Below are 25471 nucleotides of genomic sequence, written 5' to 3' on the forward strand. Positions count from 1 at the left end.
CTTTTTTGGAGCCTAACGCAGCATTTGTTTTAACTCTCGATACCAGAGTTAAATTTATGGTGCGGCCAGAAAAAAGCCCGCGGAGCGTTAACAGCCCTTTTACCGCCGAACTCTAAATCTAGGCCTTAATTTGTGGAGGCTACCTACACAAGATATATTCATCTACCAGAGCTTGAAATTTATTAAAGTAAAAGTGCGGGTGTGGGATGGGAAGAGTTTGAAATTAATATAATACTTATGGAAGGAGCGTTATCTTCATGGCATGGATTCTACCTAACCATGACAGTGTTTTGGTCGACGAAAATGTTATAAGTTTTTCTAATTTTTGAAGAAGTGGTCCATAGTTAGCTTGGAAAAAATATCTCTCTCTGAGGAAATGAACACACCAAGATATTGCAATGCATCAGTTATGATTCTGAAGGGGTGATGTTCTAGTACTATGTTTAGTCTATTAGTTTGAATATTAAGCTACATAAGTTCTGATTTCTTAAAATTGAGAAAGAAATTGGAGACTGCTTCTAACCTTTCCAGTTCAGTTTGTACCAGTGAGAGAGTCAAATGGATTGGCGAGAGTCATCAGGACTTTGACCGCGTATAGGACCATTTTTTAATGTTTATCATATATTGGAATACCATGTATATCAGGAAGAGCGTAATCTTATGGCTAATATTTTCAAGGAGATAACAAATAATAGCGGTGACAGTGAGCAGCCCTGTCGGGTTCTGTTCTTTATGGGGGAAGGTTGGGAAAGAATCCAATGAACTTTTATCTTTGCTGTAGGTGTGGTGTATCATGCTATAATGCAGTTAATAAAATAATCTGGGATACCTATGTATTTTAAACTTTCTGTCAAAAAGGTCCTGTCAAGTCTATCAAAGCTCTCATTGGCATCTGTTGAGAGAAATATTTCAGGGAGTTTGTGGGATTTAACATATTCTAGAACCTGGTTTCTCAACAGCTGGGCCACGGCCCAGTACCTGGCCTTTATAGCCCTCCTAGTTGGCCACAACCTGAAATGCCCCCACTGCAAACTGTGACAGGCCTGCTGCTCCACACATAAAAAATACAGGGCAGGCCTGTCAGAGTGAAAGTGTACATGTGCGTTTTTACTGTGATCATATAGCAGCAGTCCAGTGAGAGGAGAATGTGGGACAAGGAGCAGATAGGTCTGGACCTAAGCTTCACAGTTAAGTGATACCAGCCCACTGATATCAATGAATGTATATATTTTCTTCCTCCAGCTAAGCCTAGGTAGGCTCATATGCTAATTTCTATGCCCTTTAAGGCTGCCTCTTATATCAGTGCATTTTGACAGTTTTTTTACAGCTAGACAGCACTTGTTCATGTGTGCCATATAAACAACATTGTGCTCACTCCTGTGGAGTTTCCTATTAGTCAGCACTAATTGGCTAAAATGTAAGTCTTTCAAATGTACTGAAATAAGGGGGAAGTCTGCAGAGGTTTAGATACAAGAAAATCACAAAGGTAAGAAGTAAATCAATATCCCAGTGTTGTTTATGCAAAACTTGGGAATTAGTAATAAAGGGATTATCTATCCTTTTAAACAATACAAATTATAAATTAGGCTGTCCCTTTAAAGTCAATGTTTAGTAATGAGATAGGTCAGAATTTGGACAGTCGATCAGGAAGTTTACCAGGTTTAGGAAAGACTGTAACATATGCTTCTAACATAGACCAAGTAAAATCTGTTCCCTCATCTATTTCTCTAAAAAGGTGGGCTAAATGTGGAATAAGTATGTGTGCATACATTTTGTAGTATTTCCCTGTTAATCCATCTGGATCTGCACTTTTACTGGAATTTAAAGATTTGATAGCTTTGGTGATCTCTTTGTGCGTTGTAGGATTTTGCAATTATTGTGCTTGTTGCTCAGTTATTTGAGGGATATTTATTCTAGATAAGTAAGACTTACAATGTTCAGAGTGTTGAGTGGTTTCTCTATAAGGGAATAAGTTGTGACCTAAATAGCTCTGCAATTGATGTAGAGTCTTCAATAAAATTCCCTTGTTTGTTATTATAGCATGATCATACATAAAATTCTATTGCTGTTTAATGGGCTATATTACTCCCCATATAAAACCTCTGTTTCAATAAGAAGGCTTTTCTTTGGCTTTTCTGATGTAAGAGATAAATACATTTTTGTTTAAATTGTTTGAGATCATCAATAATTTTGGCATCTGAAGGATGTATTTTATGTAGGTGATCTAAATGTATTTCTCTGTAATTTTTGATAGTTATCCCTATTCTGTTTAGTATGGGTGGCTTTACATTTTATGAATTCACATCTAATGCAAGCTTTGTGGGCTTCCCAAGTAGTACTGCTATCACTTTTTGCATTAGTATTGTGTATAAAATATTCTGTATGAGACGCTTCTATTTTATTTATTAATTGATGGATCTGTCAATAGCGTATTGTCTAAATGCCATTGAAATGGATGAAATAGAGCAGAAGACCATTTAAAACTATTGCATACAGCTCCATGGTCTGACCCCACTGTGGGGACTATGGTGGATGAAACTAGTAAGGCCAGTGCTAGATGGTCTGCAAAAATATAATCTATTCTCAAAAAAGATTTATATGGAGATGAGTAAAAAGTATAATCTCTAAAATCTTGATGAAAGTAACGCCATAAGTCATGTAAAGTAAATTTTAATGTTAGGGTTTTAGCTGTCTATTGCTGGATTTAATGATATGTTCAAATCTTCACCTAATAGGTGAGAACTCAGCTTAAGACAACCAAAAGACCTTGTTGTACAACCATTTAAAAAATTGATTTTGTTTATTATTGGGGAAATAAATATTTACCAAGGTAATAGGTCTGCTGTATAATAGACCAGTAATCCATAATAACATCCTTCTTTATCTTTGTCTATTGGCAAGGGTCTGTGGATGAATATACTCACACCATTCTTTATTTTGTTAAGTGGGTACTATGAAAATGTGTGGGATAATTAGCTGAGAAAAATTTAGGTATTGATATATTTTTAAAATAGGTTTCCTGAAAGAGAAGGATATCACCCTTGCGCCTTTGGTAATCTTGAAAATCTATTGACCTCTTATTAGGAAGTTAAATTAATTTATGCTCTGTGTAATGATGTTAAAAACCAGTGACATAGTAATTTTTTAATGTAAGAAAAAGATGTACAGTATATACAGACTTGCGATTGATCTCTAAATGGGTACACCTTCGGTTTCCAATGTCTAGTGGAAATTAGAGTAACAAGAAAAAAAAATACAAACATTTAATAAACTGTAAATGTGCCAAAACATTATAATACATAATGTGAAAGTAGCAAAAATGTGCTAAATGTGAGGGATAATATCCTCCCTTGCCCAACTTATAGAGTGAAAAATAAAACATAAAACAGACATTTTATAGAATAGAAATAGAATATGAACTACTTCATCATACTCCATTGTCCTAACAAATTAAATAAAAGATACAAGTAGGTTCAATGTTCTTCTTGGTAAGAAGCTGTTGAGATACAAACTGTTTATCTCAACTGCCTCTTATAAGTCACAGTCTTCCATTCTTGCCGTTGTGGATGTAACTTGCAGACAGCTTTTTCCCATTCCATGAGGCTGAAATTTGAAAGGGAAATCCACATTTATATGAAATGGTTTTAGAATGTAGAAAAGCTGTGAGTGGTTGGAATTCTTTGCACCTTGGTGATCAGTGCTTTCGGTTGTGCTTCCCACAAAATCTCATCTTTGATATTATATTTAGCAAACTTAAAGGGATGTAACAAGCAATGTTTTTACTCTATGGTTGCATACATCAATATATGTTTAAAAGGTACCCAAATACCTTGCATTTTTTAATTGTTGCAGTTTAAATACAATCTGCCCTTGAAAATTGCTGTTTTTTTCAAACCCACCATGAGGCTAGTTTGCATTAGCCAATCACAGTGGTCAACCTGGGTTCTCTACTTTGGCATAGTTCCAGGTAGCAAGCATGTTAATGCATGCACACTATAAAGAAATTAGATTATATATAGCACCAACATAAAGAGATACAAGCTCCCAAAATGAGATCCCTAAAAAATTCAAAATTAGTTAGACTGGTGTGGAAGGAGGGAGTGCCAGATAGGCTGAAGTATCTATAAGCTAAAATATTTAATAAAACTATCTAACTACATAGGCTAAAGAATCAATGTATATCTGTGAAAAAGTTAAGTATACAGTAATGGTTATACTTATACTGTAAAAATTAACATTTATTATAAAATTACATATAATAGGGTACCATATACACAATGTTATAAAAACAAAAAACAATGGTTACAAAAACAAAACTCAGAGTAAGTTATGTCCTCAGATATTTGTGAAAAAAGTGGCCAATAATAACTATGTAATATCCTCAGATATTACATATAACAAATATCGAAAAGAATAGTATCCAGTGATGAATAATTAATGCCCTCTAAATTTGTGTCCAAATAAAGTGTCTTAATAGTGTAAGTCCCAAAAAGGTGATATTCAGTAGATCCAATTGTATATCCTCACAGAAGGAAAAATAAAATAAAAATAAGAATAAAAATAAGAATAAAAATAAGAATAAAAACAGTGACCTGAAAAAATTGTGAACCAAAAGTTGGTGAAACAAAAAACCGGATTCCAATGTAGTGGTACCTGTAAAAACAAATGCATGCACACTGTAATCAGATCCCCACGCACGCCGACTATGGCAGGAGTAAACTGACGGCTAGGTAACACGTAACAAAAGAAGATCCAATATTTGGGAAATGCAACTTCAATTAGACTTCTGCACAAGCGTTTAATTTTGAAGGCCGACATATTTTCCAGGAGTCATAGATGTTATGCGTATGCGTTGAGGTCCAGTTTTATTGCCTAGGCGCTCATGAACATGCACAGTGATTAATCATTACCAAACGCTATAAACATGACTATTTTAGGGGGAGGGGAGAATTTTGAAGATAATTACAAGATAATTACAAGATATAAATTTATGTTTTGTAGACTATTTAAACATTGATTAAAAAAAAAAAGTATGTGCAATCTGCTATGTTTTATATAAACTTTACAATGATATGTTTTGCATCATTACAATTTTGAAAATGTTTGTAATCCTTTAATTATCACATCCCTTGGGGGCAAATAATGTGTAGGCTTTGGTCTCAAAGCTCTGTGAGTTCTCTCCATACGGACCAGTTGTTCCTGCGGTTTGTTCCTCATGTAACTAAAAAGTTCTTGGATGTTTTGTTTAATTTGGGGTGTTAATATAGATATTGGTTTTCCTCTCAAATGAATGTTCTGACATCTCCCCCGATATTTGAGGTCCTCTATTCTTGTATTTGTAAGAAAGAGTTCTCATAGTGTGCCATCTGTTGTTGTAAATAAGAGATAGTAGCATGCTGTGATTGTGCTCCTTCTTCCAGAGACCCTACTTTAGAACCTGTTACATTAAAGGAACACTGAATCCAATTTTTTTCTTTTGTAATTCAGAAAGAGCATGCAATTTTAAGCAACTTTCTAATTTACTCCTATTATCAAATTTTCTTCATTCTCTTGCTATCATTATTTGAAAAAGAAGGCATCTAAGCTTTTTTTTGGGGTTTCAGTACTCTGGACAGCACTTTTTTATTGGTGGATGAATTTATCCACCAATCAGCAAGGACAACCCAGGTTGTTCAACAAAAATGGGCCGGCATCTAAACTTACATTCTTGCATTTTAAATAAAGATACCAAGAGAATGAAGAAAATTTGATAATAGGAGTAAATTAGAAAGTTGCTTAAAATTTCATGCTCAATCTGAATCACGAAAGAAAAATTTTGGGTACAGTGTCCCTTTAATTTCCTTAGGCAGCTCTGAGATCTCCTCTTTAATACATGTTCGGACTTGTAAAATAAGATTTGTAAAATCTTGCTTGGAGGATAGGGAATCCAGTAAGAAAATAGGTATTTGTAATGAATCAATTGAGGCATCTGCTTCTAATTCCTAAGCAGGGGGGAAAGATATATGTGGAGAATTATTAGGACTGTTAGCTGTATGATTTGCAGCTTCCGTTAATTGAAGGCATTGAAGGATGATGTTTGTTTTGAGGGCAATTTTGCTTCCGTTTGTTGTTTTGAGTGCTTCTTAAGAGACATGTTGATATGAAACTTTTTGCCAGGTATTGATGTCATGTGCGATTGCACAAAGGTAGAGAATCCTAATAATGAAACTTAGTATAAGAAGCTGGTATATGAATTATCTGGTGAAACTTATGTAATGTGTTATCAGGGCCGGTGCTAGGATTTTTGGTTACACAGGCGAAGATACATTTTGCCGCCCCCCCCCCCCCAAAAAAAAAAATGTGTGTGTATATATATATATATATATATACATACACTGCAATTGTTGCTTCTTAACAAAATGTTCTATTGATGTGTTAAAGGGACATGAAACCCCAATTTTTTCTTTCATGATTCAGGTAGAACATATAATTTTAAATAACTTTCCAATTTACTTCTGCTATCAATTTTGCTTAATTATCATGGTATGCTTTTATGAAGGAGCAGTGATGCACTACTGGGAGCTAGCTGTTCACATCAGTAAGCCAATGATAAGTGGTATATATGTGCAGCCACCAATCAGCAGCTAGCTTCCAGCTCCTGAGTCTTCCTATGTATTCTTTTCAATAAAGGATACCAAGAAAACAAAGCAATGTAGATAAAAGAAGTACATTTAAAATTATATGCTCTTTTTGAATCATGAAAGAAAATGTCTGAGGAAGGGGACTGTTGGCTCCCCGAAACGTCACTACACAAAATACATTTTTGTTGCTATAAGTCCAGAGAGTGCGGTTCCATGCTTTTGAAATTGAATATTTACGCTCCTGAGACCCTGGCTCTTTATATGTAAGGTGAGAGTGCAAATCCCTCTGTTATGTTCATGTTGTTATAGTTAAGAAATCATATATTTTTATGCCATTGTTTTCTAGGCTTCCCTGTGTTTGTTCTGTACTGCCATCTACTGACACTTTTTGGTAATGCTCCTGTTTTCCAGTATCTTACCTCTGACCTTACTATGCATTTCCTTTTTGTGTATTACTCCACCCTTGTAGTTTTATGATGTTTTCCTGTGTCATGGCTGCAGCTAACAGCCTCATGTAACAAGCACTCATGTTAATACATTGCAAGCTACGATCAGTATCATCTTTTGACCGCAAAATATTTTAACCATTCATTCATCTGCTGTATTCATTATCTGCTGTAACCTGATATTCAGAATAAAGCAACTTTGTGGATGAACAAGGTATTGGTGAGTTCAGCTATCTGACAAGGATTGTCTGCAGTGATTGTATCTTCTTATACAGGCCAGGCATAGAGGTCTCAGCAAGGGATAGATCATTATTACAACTATCTGAGTCAGAATAGTCAAAAGATGTATAGAATTCCTACAGCCTGCTATGTATATGTGTGTGTTTAATCTGCAATCAAGCTCAGGGTCATCCGCCATCTTGTGAAAGCACATGTTGCACAAGTTTACTGCACTTCATCTGAATGTTGAAAACTGTTTCTCTGCATTGAACTGTTACCCCATCTGTCTAAGCTGCTGTTTGTCTTCTTAAAGAGACAGTACCATTTTTTGCAAAACTTGAAAAAATGTCTAGACAAGGCTCTGAGCACTCTTTTATAGCCGAACCTATGCAGATACATCATGCCTCTGAACCCACAGACGTACAGGGAGCAGATCCTGCAGATATTGCAATAAAACCGACACATAAACTCAGAGAAAACTATGAATTAACTAGAGATGAGTACTCCAGCAATCTGTCAGACCTATGGGACAGAATTTCACAATGCATGTCAGTTTTGTCACACTTTAATGATCAACCAGCCAAATTGAGGGACTCTATAGATCACCTATCTGCTGCATATGAACGCTTCCAGCGGCTGTCTGCAAAATACACAGCCTTCTTACAGGACTTTAATATAGAGGACTCTTCAGCAGAACTGACTAGGACTGATGCACTGGACCAACATAGAGATCTCTTAGTGCAAATGGCTAAAGAAAAGGCAGAGTTCCGCATTGCTCAACTGCAGGAGACCAGATCTCATAGATCCACATCAACTAAGCTCACTGCACGTTCTTCTAGATCGTCTCGCTCCAGAAGTTCAACATTAAGTGACAAGCTAATAGAGGCCTGTGCTGATGCAGAATCAAAAAAAGTGCAAAGCTCCTTTATCAGAAGGGAAGCAGAAATGGAAGCCCAAAGCAAAGCACAAATAGCTGCCCAGGAAGCACAAAGCAAAGCACAAATAGGTGCCCAGGAAGCACAAAGCAAAGCACAAATAGCTGCCCAGCAAGCAAAGGTGGATTCCCAAATAAAGGTTTTGCAAATAGAAAAGAAAGAAGCAGCAGCCCTAGCAAGGCTGAAAGTCCTTGAACAAGCAATGGGAGAAAGTACTAATTCAGATTGCCATATCCCAGCAGATCTGGAAGACCCAGTTGAATGCACTAGTAAATACGTGCTAAAGCATAATATTTGCAACGATACAGAGTCATCTCCTGTGCCTACTACTAACACCATCGTTCTCAATCTCAACACAGAGACCTCTCAGCACCAAATGCCTGAGCCTCTTCAAATCCACAACACAAGTGCATCTAAGCAGCAAACCGCATCACCTCCCGCTGACAATAAGGTGACTTCCAGTGACAAGCCACAGCTCAAGCCACAGAATCCTTAGAGACTACACCACAGTTGAATGCTCTTGCAACATCATTTTATCCTGGTAAACTTCATCCCTTCTTCACCAAAGAACTTTCACACCCAAGGGGTTCCTCAAGTTACTTTGGCACCAAAGAGTGAGAGATCAGACTTGACTGACTTTGCCAGATACATGATACGCCGTGAGCTCATTAACACAAGCCTCTCAAGGTTTGACGACTGTCCAGAGAGCTACAGGGCCTGGAGATCAACCTTCAAGGCTGCTACGGCTGATCTCGAGCTTACAACCAAGGAGGAACTTGATTTGCTCATAAAGTGGCTGGGGCCGGAATCTGCAGATCGTGTTAAAAGACTGAGAACAGTACATGTTGACCACCCAGATGCAGGCCTTGTTGCTGCATGGGCAAGACTTGAGCAAGCCTATGGTAGCTCTGAAGCCATAGAAAGCGCTCTGTTCAAGAGACTGCAAAACTTCCCAAAAATAGGAAACAAAGATTATCGCAAGCTCCAAGAATTAAGTGACCTCCTCATGGAGCTAGAGTTGGCAAAGACAGACCCACGTCTACCTGGACTAAGCTTTCTGGACACTGCTCATGGTGTCAATCCTGTGGTGTCTAAACTACCATATAACCTGCAAGAGAAATGGGCACAACAGGGCTCAAGATACAAAAGAGACTATAACGTATCCTTTCCTCCATTTTCATACGTTTGCAGGTACATCAGCGATCAAGCCTGGATGAGAAACGATCTCAGCTTCAGCTTCTGTGAACCCAACTTGCCTGCTTCATCATCCTTACCAACATCATCAAGGTATGATAACACGGCATCTAAACTTAGACACTTTAATAGAGCAATATCTGTTAAAAGGACAGACATCTCATCACCCGTATCCTCTCCTGCAAACCAGAGTGACTCAGGCGAGAGAGATAAAGACCCTAATCGTCAGTGCCCTATTCACAGGAAGCCTCACCCTCTTAAGAAATGTCGTGGGCTTAGGGCAAAGACTTTACAAGAGCGCAGGGAGATTCTCCAGAAACTTGGAGTATGCTATAGGTGTTGTGCTTCTTATGGTCACTTTGCTAAAGACTGTAAAGATGTTATAAAGTGCACAGAATGCAGTAGCGACAGACACGTTACAGCTATGCATCCTACTCCACTTCCAGACAACCCACAGCAGCTAACTGACTCCACCCCTGTCTCAATTCATGGCAGGGAGCAACAAAGTCGTGCTCCAGTCACAGCGAGTGTTTCCTCTGCATGCACAGAAGTCTGTGGAGAAGGCTTAGACTACAAATGCTGTGCCAAGGTATGTCTAGTCAAGATTTACCCACAGGATCAACCTGAGAAAGTTGCTAGAATGTATGCTATAATAGATGAACAGAGCAACAGATCCCTGGTTAAGCCTAAATTCTTTGAGATCTTCGGCATAGAGGGTAATGCAACACCGTATACTCTCAGAACCTGTTCTGGTCGTGTAGAGGCCTTTGGCAGAAGGGCCAATGAATTCATGGTCTCTTATATCAAAGGAAATGAAGGCATACCCCTACCAACATTAGTCGAGTGTGACCAGATACCAGGCGAAAGGGAAGAGATTCCTACTCCAGAGGCTGCCTATCACCATCCTCACTTAAGGCACCTTGTTGATGAGATTCCGGCAATGGACATGAATGCAGAAATCTTGGTCCTGCTAGGAAGAGACATTCTCAGAGTACATAAAGTACGCGAGCACTGCAATGGACCAGATGATGCCCCTTATGAACAAAGACTTGATCTAGGCTGGGTGATGTATGCTTGAATAGTATGCGTACGTCATCTGAGATCCAGTCCTTCAAAACTTACATATTAGAAAATGGACGTGCATCCCACTTCAAACAGTGCTCTCACCATCATGAAGTAAGGGAGAAGCCTCTTGACATCATCCAAATACCTGATGTTACTCCTATCCTTTGTGATGACAATCCGGGTACCACAGTGTTTTGTACTACAAGTGATGACAACAAAATAACCTTGTCAGTTGAAGACAGGAAATCATCTAAGCCCAAACAATGGCATTATGTTCCATCTGAAATTAATCCTGCAGATCATGCCACCAGGCCAGTGTCTGCAAGTGTCTTTGCAAATTCTTCTTGGTTAACAGGCCCTGAATTCCTGCTGGATCATCCAGAAGAAACCACAGCTGATGTCTTCAGTCTTCTAGAACCTGACAACGATCCAGAGATTCGTCCTGAAGTAAAAACCCTTGTCACCAGAACTGAACAAAGACTTGTCTTGGGCTGTCAATGCTTTGAACGTTTCTCCAAGTGGACAAGGCTTGTACGTACCATTGCAAGGTTAGTCCACATTGCACACTGCTTTCACACAAAGCCCACAAATGCTCACTGTCAAGATTGGCACGTGTGCCAAAGGTTTCTTTCTGCAAAGGATATTCCTGAAAGTGAACTGTTAATAATACGCAGTGTACAACAGGATGTCTTTGGCTCAGAAAGTAAATGTATCCGTGACAAGAGGGGCATTCCAAAAAACAGTCCTATAGCTAACCTAAACCCATTCTTTGACAATGATCATTCCGAGCCAACTCCACCACTTCAAAAACTCAAAGAGTGCTGGTACCTGCCTTTCTTTGGAGTGTATCATCCACATAAGCCAAAACAAATCAGGGTAGTGTTCGACTCCGGTGGCCAAGAAAATAGCAAACGATGGGCAGTGCTGTTCACTTGCATGAGTGTGCGTGCAGTACACATTGAAGTAATAGAATATATGGATGCCTCAAGTTTCATAAATGCTCAAAGGCGATTTCTTGCCATCAGAGGACCAGTCAAAACATTAAGATCTAACTGTGGAACTAATTTCAATGGAGCCTGTCGAGAGCTACATCTCAACTCTAGGCCAATTCAAGACCTTTTAGCTGAAAGGGGCTGTACATGGATTTTCAATCCTCCTCATTCTTCCCATATGGGTGGCTCCTGGGAGAGTATGATAGGCATCACACGTAAAATACTGGACTCCATGCTTATGGACTTGAAATCCACAAGACTCACCCATGAGATTCTAACCACCTTCCTGGCAGAAGCATCTGCCATTATCAATTCAAGACCACTTGTTCCAGTTTCTGTAGATCCAGAGGCCCCAACTCTCCTTTCTCCAGCTACTCTTCTTACCAAGAAGCTTGGGTCTGTTCCTGTTCCCCCTGGAGATTTTAAAACAGGAAATCTGTGCTACAATCAGTGGAAGTGAGTACAACACCTTGCCAACTGCTTCTGGAATCGTTGGAAGATGGAGTATCTCTCTACTCTGCAAGGACGCAGGAAATGGCAACGTTTGAACCCTAACATCAAGGTTGGAGATCTTGTTCTCCTCAAGGACCAGCAAGCTGAAAGAATCGAATGGCCCATGGGACTGATTATAAAGAGCATTCCTAGTGATGATGGAAAGGTGCGTAAGGTGGAGGTGAAAGTTGCAAGACAAGGGACTATAAAAACTTTTATCAGACCGATCACGGAACTTATCTTGCTCTTGCCCTTTGGAGACTGAACTTACTTATGTATGCTGTTGGATTCTTCCTGTGACTTCAAGAAGGAAGTATCTTGAACTTTAATTGACACAACTTGAAGTTTATATTATTGTTGTTGTTGCATTATATGTATGTTCTCCTTATATCTTTCAGGTCTTCAAGACATCTCTGCAGATTACACTGTTATGCATAACTTCCGTTATGATTTAAATAGTGACATTTATTATGCCAGACAGGGAGTGTGCTGCCTCAATGAGGCATAGAATATTACATAGCCTCTGTTATGTTCATGTTGTTATAGTTAAGAAATCATATATTTTTATGCCATTGTTTTCTAGGCTTCCCTGTGTTTGTTCTGTACTGCCATCTACTGACACTTTTTGGTAATGCTCCTGTTTTCCAGTATCTTACCTCTGACCTTACTATGCATTTCCTTTTTGTGTATTACTCTGCCCTTGTAGTTTTATGATGTTTTCCTGTGTCATGGCTGCAGCTAACAGCCTCATGTAACAAGCACTCATGTTAATACATTGCAAGCTACGATCAGTATCATCTTTTGACCGCAAAATACTTTAACCATTCATTCATCTGCTGTATTCATTATCTGCTGTAACCTGATATTCAGAATAAAGCAACTTTGTGGATGAACAAGGTATTGGTGAGTTCAGCTATCTGACAAGGATTGTCTGCAGTGATTGTATCTTCTTATACAGGCCAGGCATAGAGGTCTCAGAATACTTAGTATATATATATATATATATATATATATATGTTAGTGTTAAAAGGTTGGACACATGTTCAAAATGTAGGAGCCAGGTAGTTTTCAGGGTATGTATATAAATTTTATATATTTATATAAAATATGGAAGAAGCTATATTGCATAAAACATAACAAATGTTTTAAACAAGACCACTAATACTGAGTCTGTAAATGAACATGGGATGATTTTAACACTTAATGTGACATACAGTAAGTGTTAACAACTCATGCAGACTTATAGCATTTTTTTAACCAAGTAAGAGATAAGGGCAGCCAAGTAGTTAAACAAGTGTTTGGAGAGGCTTCTGATTACATAAGTAACTTGATAAGTATTTCACAGGGAAGAATGATTTACAGCCTGTCCCTGCCTTTTTCACACAGCACATTTTCTACAAACATTTAAAAAGAAAACAAAAAAACTCTGAAATATATATACACATTTATAGCTCAAAGCTAAAGCAACTAACCCAGTCACTGTTTTTGTATAATAAATGATTTTAGCTTAAATTCGAAACTGACAAGTCTTTGCATCCCCCTTAGTCCTTTCCCCACTGTTTATAACACCCAGAGACTGTAGTAAAGGAAATGTGAAAGGAATGCAATAAAAGTGGTGAGGTCAAGACCCAGTAAAGAGGCAGACTGCTGAGATTGCTATTGGTCCCTACCTGTCATTCTGTTATCTCACACAGAATAGCAGTGGAGGGGGAGAATTAACAAGGCAGCTAAAACAGCATAACCCTCCGTGTTGGAAGCCCAGCTCCTGGTGCAATCTGGTTCGGCTGCAGCAGATTAGTTACACAGACATAAATCACAGATCTGCGTGCAGCGTGCTGAATGTCAGTGACAAGTAGGGAGAAGTGCAGCTGTAACCCATGTACATTACTTCTTCCTAGGTAAAGCATACACACAAATACTTTTTTCTAGACACAACTCCAGGCTCCAGCACATTGGATAATCAAACCCTACTAACAGCACACAAGTATTACAAGCAGCACACTCACCTGACCCATCTTCACTGCACAGTCAGTGACCCTGCTAACGGCACACAAGTATTACAAGCAGCACACTCACCCATCTTCATGGCACAGTCAGTGACCCTGCTAACGGCACACACTTATTACAAGCAGGCTGGGCTGTGAGTGATTATGGGATCCAGGAGTGTCAGTGACACGCTGCCAGCCATAGAACTAGCCCGAGCCTCCACTGGGTACCCTCCCTGCTCTATTTACCCAGCACTGTCTGCTTGTTCCCTGGCTGCTGCAGTGGCGCCCTCACAGATAATTAGAAAATGAAAATCTGACATCACATATCAAGAGATTTTAGCATGTAGTAAATCACTTACTGAGTCTGAGTCAGTGGCACGCCGCACTGATGAATTAATTTCCATTTTTCTTCTGAACTGAACCTGAACGGGCGCATCCTCACTCACTGTGCTGTCACAGTCACAGACTGTCCACCAAGACAATTGACGGACGGAGAGTGAATCCACAGTTAAAATTATTTAGCGCGAGTGAGTCTCTGCCCACACTCACCAAGAAACCAGGAAGTAGCAGGCGCAGCACTAAGACCTTGTCATCATCACAACACTTGCACAGTGCGCGCGGCGTGACAAAATTATGTTAGAAGCCACATGATTGGGTAAGGTCGGACGGTCGGACCCAATAGAAATAAAAAATGTAAATGTTAAAATGTATGTCAACAATACAGCTCAGGGGGTGGGGGGGGGGGCAATGCGGAACATGACAGGCACTCTCCCCGCCCCGGGACAGCAGAACAGCATTCAGAAAGTGTAAAATAAAAATTTAAAAAAAACATAGTTACAGTGTTGCCGCTCCAATATTGCGCCCCCCTGCTTGGGCGCCTAAGGCGGCTGCCTTGATGCCTGTATGCAAGTGCCGGCCCTGTGTGTTATCAACTCCTGTAGGAGGAGCAAACTGTAGCTCAATAAATGGTATAAGTTGTGGAGATATGCACAGACTAACTACACCCACTCAAAAACTCAGAACCCCCCGGAGAACTCTGGAGGCAACAGCTGAGCTGAGACAGGAAAAAGGGATCTAAGTTGTCTGTGCATAACCACTCAACATGTGGTAAAGCGTGGAAACACAACTTCAAACAATAGTAACAAGAAGGAAGCGTGGCCATGCTAATATTGAGTACAGAATTATGTATATATATTATATTACATAAAGCGGTTTTCAACTGGAATGGTTAGAACAGACATGTATAGATCTGTCAGGGTTTTTTTCCCTGCTTTGTCTGCCATGTGCTGCTGGCATCCATTTTACTCACCTCTCTTGCTGAATCTGGTACAGAGTGTGTGATGCTGCTGATTTCCTACATGCCCTCTTATGGCCAGACTGGTGTATATCATCCGTGTGAGACAGGTTGCAGTCTCAGAATTGTGATGTCATCACTTATTATTTAAAGAACCTCTATTCAGTATGCTTTGCCCTTGCATTGTCTAATGCCTGTTTGTGAGTTCCTGTGTTCCAGTTCCTGTGTATTACCTGGCTATCTGACGCCCCTCCTGGTTCCTGATCTCTGGCTTGTTCCTGACTCTGCTGTTCTCCTTGTTCCTGATTCCGGCTCGTCTGACTACTCGCTTTGGCTCCTGACTCGCCTCGTCTGACTATTCGCTTTGGCTCCTGACTTGGCTCGTCTGACTACCAGCTCTGGCTTTGACTCCTGGCTTGTTGTTTGACTTGTGGACTAAAGGTGTGATTATTTTTGCACTTCTCGTCTCAGTCTGATTCCGGTGTACTGTTATGAAAGGCTTCAAAGTGCCTTTCTACACTGCTAGTTTGAACTTGTGTTTAATGTTATTGCGATGTTCAAGGATCCTATCTTTCAGGATCCTTTTTGTCTTCCCAACATGGGGAAGACAGAGGCAAGAGAGTAGGTATACTACTCCTTCAGTGTTGCACACATGCAGATGGATCTATAACCTCTCTACCATTAGTCTAAAGGGCATGAATGAAAAACTAGACATAGTCTTTTTTTTTTAATTTTCAAAAGAGCTTTATTGATTATTATGTTCATAATACACATACAGAAATAAAGAAGATAAAATGAGAATGTAATGGTTGAACAAGATAAGTGACAAAAAACATACAGAATACTGGAGTGGTCTAAAGCTCAATCCTAAATATCATATAAGATAACACTGCTCACATAGATAATATTAAAGTCAATAAAACAAATAATTCTCCTTTGAGGGAGAAAATAAAGTGCAAAGAGGGCTCAAAGGTCCTCAACATGTTGTTTACGTTGAAATTGGAGGGAAAGGAGGAAGGGAGCTGAAAAAGAAGAAGGGGGATGGAGGGATAGGAGAAAACAAAAAAAGGGGGGGTTAAGGGGAGACAAATTCACTAATAAGAGTATGTAGTGTCAGTCATGAAGGCTTTCTAAAGTTTCTTCACTGGCTAGTGGTCAGGGGATGTTATATTAGGTGTCCACTCAGTCTTATTAGATAATTTTATGGTTACATGATCACCAATATTGGAGAGATTTAACTTTGAAATAGTGGGCTATGCCACTGGCTAATACGGCCCGGGGAGGGGGGGGGGGTCGGAGTTTTTTTTTCTTCTTCTTTTACTTGTTTTAGTGCTTTTTAAGGCATAAATAAATGTCTATATACTAAGTAGCTTTAACCTGTATCTGAACAGAGGTAGATGATATTTAAGATTATTCCTATTAAGAAGAGATTATTGGGAGTAAAGTATCAATTGTACCCATACAGTAATAATGTTTCTTTATGCTGTTTACAATGTTTTTTTTTTGTTTGGTCCTATGTATCTGTTTGGTTATTAATTAACCATTCTGTAAAATCAATACAAATTTATTTAAAAAAAAAAAAAGAAAACTAGACATGGCTAACTTTTTATGAATAAATGAAACAAATCAACTTCCTCATCTGTTTTATCACTGGAAAAATGTATAAATTATTGTACTATTTGCATACTATTTTGATATACTTACGTTCTTGTATAAATTTGTATATATATGTGTTGTTTGAGTTTGTGCACAATCTGGGTATCTTGATATACATACTGGCCCCTTTAAGTTTTAATCTTTCACCTCCAAAATGTGCGTAGTTAACATCACTTTAAAAAGCCTGTAAAGAAGCCTTGATTTCAACAAGCCCTGATGAAGCCCAGTCTCCTTGATGACGAGGAGGTGAAACGCACATTGGCATTGGGTGACCGATCCATGTGACTGACACGCTGCTTTGTTTGGTGTGGTACACTGTGGCAGATGCTAGGATTCAAGTGAATTTGTTGGCTGGCGATCGTAACAGAGGAGCACAGATGGAGCCCTGGGTGTCCGTATGATGTATTTTCAGGCAGTTGATATATGCAGCCAGACAGATGGGTATGTGACCACTACAAGAGTTTCCCTCCTGTATGTTGCTTGGCAATACTAACCCTGCTTTTGCTTGCTCTATACATTGACCTCTGTTGGATACTTGCTTACTATCTCCTAGGTCTCATGACCTTTTCCTCACTTACCCAATTTGGATACTTGGGAATAAGTAACACACTGCTCTGTTCGTTTTCTCTGTCCTCAATACTGGGACATTTACCCATTTTTGGCTAACATTACTGTGGACTTTTAGATCTATACATGTCTGCTCTTACTATTCCAGTTGAAAACCGCTTTATGCAATATAATATATAAACAGAGCTCTGTACTCAATATTAGCGTGGCCACGCTTCCTGCTTGTTACTATTGTTTGAAGTTGTGTTTCCACACTTTACCACATGTTGAGTGGTTATACACAGACAACTTAGATCCCTTTTTCCTGTTTTAGCTCAGCTGTTTTAGATAGATTTCATGTGTTTTTAACTTGCCTTATGTTTTATTTTTCAGTGGCATTTTTGAACACTGTCATTGCAGCGAGTTCATGATTGATACTATGTATAAATAAATCTGTCTTTTTGATATTTATTTTTTGAGAGTGTTTTATTTATTTAATTCTTGAAAAGAGTGCTGAATTCCCTGTCTTTATATTGTGTTACTATTACGTACCACTATATCTTCCTTTTTCTAGTTCAAATAATTCTATTTTTTGGGTCTGCACCAATAATCCTATTAAGGTGCCAGTACAATAGCCTTATGATAGTACTGATTTCAATATTTCAGGAACCTTCTTTATAAGACACATCTCCTGTAACTGCATTGTTTCCATCCACTATAAAAAAAACTATTTTTTTTATACCTATATTAATAATTAGTATAGTGTTTAATGCAACTAACCCTTTAAGCGAGGACTTCAGTCATGCTAACCCGACAAGCACAAATTTAGTATGCGCTCATGCAGTCACATTTACTTTCAACTTTTAATGCACACGCAAGTGAACGTGGGCGTGATATTTTTATATTGCGCACACGCTAACAGTAGCAAGCCACTTGTAATCTAAGCCCTTTATCAAAAAATTTTTTATTTTATTTCATTATATCTATCTGCAATTATAAGTAACTTTCATGATTATATCACATGCAGCCTCTAAGCTACAGCACTTCTGATTAAAATTACATAAAGAGTTTTTCCTGTTTCTTGCACAACACTAAAAAACTCCAAGCACCCTATAATTCTAATATCTAACTTTTTTATGATGTTGGCAATTTACATTTAAAAAAAAAAAAAAAAACATTGTCTGGTATATTTCCCTCCTGTATTAGGACCAGGAGGCCCTGGGATACTGTGCTCGGTTAAGTGTTGCTGGTTTTAAAGTGTATCCTTACAAATTTGTTTTTTTTGTCTGCATAATACACTTGTTCACATAATGGTAATGTTCATTAGAGCATGCAATTTTTCCATTACTAATCATAGCTTACTATGGTTATACACCACTTCAAAGGAATAAAACACACGGATAAATTCCCTCTTTGGAGAATCAAGCATTGCAACTCTAAAGTAGAACATGGATGGTAATGTACATGTGACTTAATGCCACTTCTGCAAAGCTATTGTCCCCAGAGCTGAAATGTACCGATTTGTTTTACTTCTTTTTGGTGGTTAAAACATAGGGGTGCTTGATTTTGGTAAATAATAACACCTGAACTTCAACTGACATTGTCAGTGTAATTTTCCAATAATCACAATCCTAAAATGCCTCTTTTAGGATTGTTCTTCTTGATATATGTTTCCATTGACCAACCTCTTCAGCTCCAAACCCTTTAACCCCTTTACCCAAAATTACGTAGATCTACATCATTGCGGTATAAACACATCATGCTGCATAACATAAATCTATGTCGTAGTAGCAGGAAGCTCCATAAAACTCAGCTGTTAAGATCTTGAGCTGCAGGCATCTATCTTCATATGGTAACGGAGCATGATCAGTACTTGGTTACCACATGAAGACAGATGCCAGATCTTTTCAGATAGTGACACTATGTGATCACCATCTGTAACAATCAACTACTTGTGCCGGCGGGTGATATGGGAGGGAAAGCGGGAGGTAGGTGAGTGACACAGAGGTGGAGGGGAGAAAGTGGGAAGGGCCCCACACTACAGAAAACATTTTAAAGGGACAGTTAGGTATGGGAAAATACACTACAGGGAATTGGAAGGGGGAAATCCTAACTAACAACCGTGGTGAGGGGGAAAACCATTACACTGCAGAAATGAATATTAAAGTTAATTAGTAAATAAAATAAAAAAAACATATTAACTGGGCACTGGCAGACAGCTAGCAATACCTATGTGAGGGTTGAGGAGGGTTGAGGAGGGATCACTACACTGAGAGAAAAAAATAATAAAAAAAAACTTTTTGCAAGTGTCTAAGATGGTGTTGGGAGGGAAGACAGTTGTTTGGCAGGGATCAGGTAGAGATTAGGGAGTAAGAGGTGTCAGGTGGAAGGGACATCTCTAATCTGAATAAAAAATTAACCTTACAAACTAACGGCTAGATTACGAGTTTTGCGGTAAGAACTGCTCGGTACTAACTTGCAAGTTATTGTCACCGCTCACTTACCTACAGTGCTAGTATTACAGGTTTGCAAAAACCCAGCGTTAGCAGGCAATATTGCAGCGTAAAGCAAAATTGAGCTCCATACCGCACTCCAATACCAGCGCTGCGGTGAGCTGTTTTTACGTGCTCGTGCATGATTTCCCCATAGACATCAATGGGGAGAGCCGGCTGAAAAAAAGCCTAACACCTGCAATAAAGGAGTGTAAAGCTCTGTAACGCAGCCTCATTGATTCCTATGGAGAAACTAAATTTATGTTTACACCTAACACCATAACATAAACCCGAGTCTAAACACCCCTAATCTGCTGCCCCGACATCGCCAACACCTACATTATATTTATTAACCCCTAATCTGCCGCCCCCATTACCGCCGACACCTACCTACACTTATTAACCCCTGATCAGTCGCCCCCGACATCGCCGACACCTACATTATATTTATTAACCCCTAATCTGCTGCCCCTAACATCGCCGCCAACTACCTACATTTATTAACGCCTAATCTTTTGCCCCCAACGTTGCTGCCACTATACTAAAGTTATTAACCCCTAAGTCTAACCCTAACACCCACTAACTTTAATATAATTAAAATAAATCTAAATAAAAATTACTATCATTAACTAAATAATTCCTATTTAAAACTAAATACTTACTTGTAAAATAAACCCTAAGCTAGCTACAATATAATAATAGTTACATTGTATCTAGCTTCATTTTTTTTTTATTTTACAGCTAAGTTTGTATTTATTTTAACTAGGTAGACTAGTTAGTAAATAGTTATTAACTATTTACTAACTACCTAGCTAAAATAAATACAAATTTACATGTAAAATAAACCTAAACTTAAGTTACACTAACACCTAACCGTGGACTACAATTAAATAAATTACATTTATTAAATATAATTGGCTAAATTACAAAAAAAACCCTACTAAATTACTCAAAATAAAAAAGAAATTATCAAATATTTAAATAATTACACCTAATCTAATAGCCCTATCAAAATAAAAAAGCCCCCCAAAATAAAAAAAAACCCTAGCCTAAACTAAACTGCCAATAGCCTTAAGAGGGCCTTTTGCGGGGCATTGCCCCAAAGAAATCAGCTCTTTTACCTGTAAAAAAAACTACAAATACCCCCCCAACAGTAAAATCCACTACCTACACAACAAAACCCCCCAAATAATATCCTAACTAAAAAAACCTAAGCTCCCCATTGTCCTGAAAAGGGCATTTGTATGGGCATTGCCCTTAAAAGGGCATTTAGCTCTTTTTCCGCCCAAACCCTAAGCTAAAAATAAAACCCACCTAATAAACCCTTAAAAAAAACACTAACCCCGAAGATCCACTTACGGTTTTAAGACCCGACATCCATCCTCAACGAAGCCGGGAGAAGTCTTCATCCAAGTGGCAAGAAGTCCTCAACGAAGCCGGGAGAAGTCTTCATCCAAGCAGCAAGAAGTGATCCTCCAGACGGGCAGAAGTCTTCATCCAGACGGCATCTTCTATCTTCATCCATCCGGCACAGAGCGGCTCCATCTTCAAGACATCCGGCGTGGAGCATCCTCTTCTTTCCACAGCTCTTCTCAAATGAATGTTACTTTAATTGACGTCATCCAAGATGGCGTCCCTTGAATTCCGATTGGCTGATAGAATTCTATCAGCCAATCGGAATTAAAGGTGAAAAAATCCTATTGGCTGATGCCAGTAGGATTGAACTTGCATTCTATTGGCTGTTCCAATCAACTAATAGAATGCAAGCTCAATCCTATTGGCTGATTGGATCAGCCAATAGGATTGAAGCTGTAAGTGGATCTTCGGGGTTAGTGTTAGGTTTTTTTAAGGGTTTATTGGGTGAATTTTATTTTTAGCTTAGGGTTTGGGTGGAAAAATAGCTAAATGCCCTTTTAAGGGCAATGCCCATACAAAGGCCATTTTCAGGCAATGGGGAGCTTAGTTTTTTTTAGTTAGGATTTTATTTGGGGGGTTTTGTTGTGTGGGTGATGGGTTTACTGTTGGGGGGGGGTGTTTGTATTTTTTTTTACAGGTAAAAGTGCTGATTTTTTGGGAGCAATGCCCGCAAAAGGCCCTTTTAAGGGCTATTGGCAGTTTAGTTTCGGCTAGTTTTTTTTTTTTTTGGTGGGGGGGACTTTTTATTTTGATAGGGCTATTAGATTAGGTGTAATTAGTTTAAATATTTGATAATTTCTTTATTTTGTGTAATTTAGTGGTTTTTTTTGTAATTTAGTTAATTGTATTTAATTAATGTAATTAATTTAATTGTAGTGTAAGGTTAGGTGTTATTGTAAGGCAGGTTAGGTTTTATTTTACAAGTAAATTTGTATTTATTTTAACTAGGTAGCTAGTAAATAGTTAAAGGGACACTGAACCCAAATTTTTTCTTTTGCGATTCAGATAGAGCATGCAATTTTAAGCATCTTTCTAATTTACTCCTATTATCAAATTTTCTTCATTCTCTTGGTATCTTTATTTGAAATGTAAGAATCTAAGTTTATATGCCGGCCCATTTTTGGTGAACAACCTGGGTTGTCCTTGCTGATTGGTGGATAAATTAATCCACCAATAAAAAAATGCTGTCCAGAGTTCTGAACCTATGCCTTCTTTTTCAAATAAAGATAGCAAGAGAACAAAGAAAAATTGATAACAGGAGTAAATTAGAAAGTTGCTTAAAATTGCATGCTCTATCTGAATCATGGGTTCAGTGTGCTTTTAATAACTATTTAGTAACTAATCTACCTAGTTAAAATAAATACAAACTTAGCTGTGAAATTAAAATAAAACCTAAGCTAGATACAATGTAACTATTAGTTATATTGTAGCTATCTTAGGGTTTATTTTACAGGTAAGTATTTCGTTTTAAATAGGAATTACTTAGTTATTATTAGTAGGTTTTATTTAGATTTATTTTAATTACATTAAAGTTAGTGGGTGTTAGGGTTAGACTTAGGGTTAGGGGTCAATAACTTTAGTATAGTGGCGGCAATGTTTAGGGCAGAAGATTAGGGGTTAATAAATGTAGGTTGGTGGTGGAGATGTTAGGGGCGGCAGATTAGGGGTTAATAAGTATAATGTAAGTGGCGGCGAGGTCAGGGGCGGAAGATTAGGGGTTAATAATATTTAACTTGTGTTTGCGATGTGGGAATGTGGCGGTTTAGGGGTTAATATGTTTATCTAAGTGGCGGCAGATTAGGGGTTAATAATTTTATTTTAGTGTTCGCGATGCAGGAGGGCCTTGGTTTAGGGGTTAATAGGTAGTTTATGGGTGTTAGTGTACTTTTTAATAACTTTAGTATAGTGGCGGCAATATTGGGGGCAGAAGATTAGGGGTTAATAAATGTAGGTTGGTGGTGGAGATGTTTGGGGCGGCAGATTAGGGGTTAATAATTTTATTTTAGTGTTCGCGATGCAGGAGGGCCTTGGTTTAGGGGTTAATAGGTAGTTTATGAATGTTAGTGTACTTTTTAATAACTTTAGTATAGTGGCGGCAATGTTGGGGGCAGAAGATTAGGGGTTAATAAATGTAGGTTGGTGGTGGAGATGTTAGGGACGGCAGATTAGGGGTTAATAAGTATAATGTAGGTGGCGGTGAGGTCGGGGCGGCAGATTAGGGGTTAATAATATTTAACTTGTGTTTGCGATGCGGGAATGTGGCGGTTTAGGGGTTAATATGTTTATCTAAGTGGCGGCAGATTAGGGGTTAATAATTTTATTTTAGTGTTCGCGATGCGGGAGGACCTTGGTTTAGAGGTTAATACGTAGTTTATGGGTGTTAGTGTACTTTTTAGCACTTTAGTTATGAGTTTTATGGTACGGCTTTGTAGCGTAAAACTCATAACTACTGACTTTCAGTTTACGGTATGAATCTTGATGGTATAGGGCAGTGCTTTCCAAACTGTGTGTCGGGACACACTAGTGTGTCGGCAGCAGTGTGTAGGTGTGTCCCTGCTTCAGCCCAATATTTTTTAAATTTAATTTTTTTTTTACATTTTTTTTTGGTTTCTGACTTTCCGCCTGCCTGCTATGCATATCACATGGTTGACACGATTGATACCTAGTGTGTCACAGATCATCTTAACCAATTGGCGCAGCTCAGTGGGAACTGAAACTATTCCCATTGGCGGCTTTTGCGGCACATTGGCTCCTGACTGCACATGTAGTCTCCTTAATTGGCTTGTGACTGCATGTGTAGTCAGTGAGTGGGGCAGCAGTGTGTTTGCAGCATGGGCAGTAGTCAGTAGGGCTCACGGAGTTCTGAGGGCGGCAGTTTAAACGATGAGCTGGTCAGAGGTTTTTTTTTTTGCAGCTAGCTCCCAGTAGTGCATTGCTGCTCCTGCTCTTGATATATGGATAGGAAGTGGAAGCTTAAAAATGGTTGATGATGAAATGGGAGTATCTTTATCTAATATTCCACCAAATATTCAGAAATTGTTTTCATCCCATCAACCTCATACATCCCATTAAAATAGTAAGTAGCTATTGGTGTTATTAAACTTTTTTTTTAATTCTTGCACATACATACTGTTACTTGTAAATACATATTATTATTATTATATAATTTATGTATGTGTCCGTATATTTTAAAACAAGTTAGTTTAACCTCCTTTTTGCTAGTACAACTGAATTAATTACCATGTCGCGAAATGATGTAGGTCTAAAAAGTGTGTCACCAACATGAAAAGTTTGGAAAGCTCTGGTATAGGGTGTACCACTCACTTTTTGGCCTCCAAGGAAGACTCGTAATACCAGCGTTGTGGAAGTCCCATTGAAAAAGGACTTTTTAAAAGCTGCGGTAGTTACGTTGCGTTACAGTCAAAAAAGTGTGCGGTGCCCCTAAACCTGCAAATCTCGTAATATCAGCAGTAGTGAAAAAGAGTCTTAACGCTGCTTTTTCACTCATACCGCAAAACTCGTAATCTAGCCGTAACTGATTAAGCCCTTCACTGTCATGAATTTCGAGTAAGGTGCACAGCTGCAATTAGCAGCCTTTTAATTGCCAAAATGCAATGGCAAAACCATGCATGTCTGCTATTTCTGAAAAAAGGGATACCAGAGAAGCATTCACAACTATTTGTCATCTGACTGCAATAATTGTGTGTAAATAATTTCAGGGAGAAAACCGAAGTTGCGAAAAATTAATTTTTTTTTATATGATTTCATGATTGCATCTGTTGGACAAATAGTGTCATCAAATATACCAAAATGGGCCTAGATTAATACCTTTGGTTGTCTACTTTAAACATATATCCAATTTTTATATGTAAATTAAAAAAACAAAAGCTCTATTTTAGTTTAAATGGAGTGATAGCAAAATGCCAAAGATTCTCTGGTACGTTTGGCAAGTTTGTCTCTGAAATTCCCGATAGCAAAGGTGTTAAACTTTTGGCATTTTTGAAAAAAAACCTCTTGTGTTTTTCTTCCTATCTCTTAACAATTCTTTCAGTGTATCATTCTTTATCTGGCTTGTGGTTGTTCCCTTATAGCAATTGTGAGTGTAATATCCTTTAA

This window comes from Bombina bombina, chromosome 1, assembly GCF_027579735.1.
Source record: "Bombina bombina isolate aBomBom1 chromosome 1, aBomBom1.pri, whole genome shotgun sequence".
Taxonomy (NCBI): domain Eukaryota; kingdom Metazoa; phylum Chordata; class Amphibia; order Anura; family Bombinatoridae; genus Bombina; species Bombina bombina.